We start from the raw sequence: 2,305 nt of genomic DNA, 5'->3' as shown, positions 1-2,305 counted from the left end.
TTGATGAGTTTCTTGAAGTATGTTCCACTGTGAAATACACCGACATGTCGGAAGAGGTCTTAAGGCTTAAACTTTTTTCATTCACCCTCAAAGACAAGGAAAAATATTGGTTCAACAATCTTAGGCCTTTTTCAATAACTTATTGGGCAGAAATGCAACAAGAGTTCTTGAAGAAGTACTATCTGGTTTTTAAGACCAATGCCATGAGAACTTCAATTAGGGAATTTTCACATAGGGATGGGGAAATATTTCATGAGGCATAGGACCGATTCAATGAATTGCTTAGGAAGTGTCCACATCATGACATGCCCAAATGGCAATTAGTTCAATATTTCTTTGAAAGTCTATCGGACAATTATAAAGGCATGGTTGATGCTTCCATGGGTGGCTCTTACATTGATAGGCATGAGGATGATGTGTGACATCTTTATGAGAGCATGAGTGAAAATTCTTTGCATCGAACTTTATCTTCCAAGAATGGTAGAAATTCTAGTGGAAGAAAGAGTGTTGGCTTACATCAAGTCGACCATTCTATTGAAATTGCCGTCGAGATGAAATCATTAGCTCAAAGTTTTGATCAATTCTTGATCAACCAAAACTTGGTGAATCAAGTATCTTCTTTCCCCAACCATTCTCATCATGCATCTAATGAGACATGTATGATGTAATACCCCTAGTTTTCAAAAGGATAAAATGGGAATGGGAATTTAATTTTCAATTTTGATTTGTATTTTATTTTTATTTATTTAATAATTGGACTTATTTGTTATTTGTTTAGCTTAATTGTTTTATTTGCCTAATTGATTTATTACTATTTGTGTGTATTTAATTTAATTGTTGAATTGAGATTGTTTTAATTTAATTATTTGATGATAAATGACGTGCATTTTATATGACTTATTTTGGTTAATTGTCTACATTAATTCAGTTTTATTCTTGCTTGGTTACATATTAATTGTCTGATATCCTTCGGATCTGTGCTCGGACTTGATCACCCGTGGCTCTAGAATCGAGGGGTATCACAGTTGGTATCAGAGCACTCCAGGTTCTAGTGTCCTTAGGAGTGTCTTTTATTAGAAGTCTTCCGCGTTGCGTCTCTTAAAAACTTAGAGCCATATTAGGATTCGTTGTGCTCCTTTACGGTTCATTAGGAGGAGCTCCTGATGTCAATTATATTCCATAATTATGGAATGGTTGACACTAGAAGGAGGATGGGGTATGCGGCGACAGCAAATCAGACCGAAGGAGTAGAGGAGTACGTTATCGAGTTCTCTATCAGAAGCAGAACTTGGGATTTAAGGTTTAGATCCGGTTGGCACTACTTTTAGAAGTATAAGCCAATGAGGGATATAGGAGTGTGTTTTAGGTCCCCGTATAAAGGAACTAACACGATTTTAGTTATTCTCATAAAGGAGACAACCGAGGAATAGGAGTCCAAAGAGGATTCTAGTAGAGGAGATTTCAACAAACCCAAGAAAGAGGGTATTAAATGTTGAAAATCAAGGATCACGTGAAAGTGATCTTGTTCACTAATAGTATAGTGAACGATACTCATAGAGTTGAGGTGGATAGTTAACTTTGTGTATTACCTTTAAATGAGGTAGATAAAGGGAACTCTTCAAGGGTTTGGGAATCGGATGAAGTTCTTCTCAGAACAAAGCAAAGATTATATAGCACGTTCCGAGGAGTATGGGGATTAGGTTTTAATGATCTAAGTTGCTTTATACAGCTCCATTAGATGGTTTGTATCCTGTGTATAAGGAGGATGAAGGTTAAGCCTTTGGCATTTGCTGAGGCAAATGGAGTTGGTTTTGAGCTATGTTTCGAGGTTGGGTGATTACCTCCGAAACTGTAGAAAGGAGATTGTGAACCAATCGGGTAAAGTTGATTTCTAAAAGAGATTTTCTTTGCTAGGAGGAACGATGTTTTACGTAGGAGTTTATTGTGTTTTATTGTGTGTGCTTTATGTGTTTCTTTTTCGTTAAGTATCAGTTAATTACCGTTTTGGAGGAATAGCGTTAATTATGCTAGGATTGTAGGCATGTGATTATTTGATTTGGTTAGTATATCTAACTTTAGTCAATCAAATGAACCTAGACATGCGTGGTTGTAGTATGTGTTCAGGATGGGATAAGAAAAACCAGCAGTTTTGAGTCAAATGATATAGATTCATTGGATAAGCTGTAACGTCATGCTGGTTTATCGAAGGAACTAGCTTGGCTGAATATCTTCTAGGAAAATTTTAAACAGGTGTTCCTAAGTCAGTAAGAGGATTTTGGTACTGGTTAAAGTACTTGTTGGAATG

At 36.3% G+C, this 2,305-nt stretch overlaps 1 pseudogene; it reads right to left on the bottom strand.

Moving 5' to 3' along the window:
* Positions 1-208: 208 nt before the first annotated feature.
* On the bottom strand, positions 209-307 carry LOC132272029 (small nucleolar RNA R71; annotated as a pseudogene).
* Positions 308-2,305: the final 1,998 nt, after the last annotated feature.

This window comes from Cornus florida, unplaced genomic scaffold, assembly GCF_030987335.1.
Source record: "Cornus florida cultivar Cherokee Brave unplaced genomic scaffold, ASM3098733v1 CherokeeBrave_3.0.0_Hap2_Chr08, whole genome shotgun sequence".
Taxonomy (NCBI): Eukaryota; Viridiplantae; Streptophyta; class Magnoliopsida; order Cornales; family Cornaceae; genus Cornus; species Cornus florida.
The sequence above is the reverse complement of the archived record's forward strand: the minus strand, read 5'-3'. Positions and strand labels throughout refer to the sequence as shown.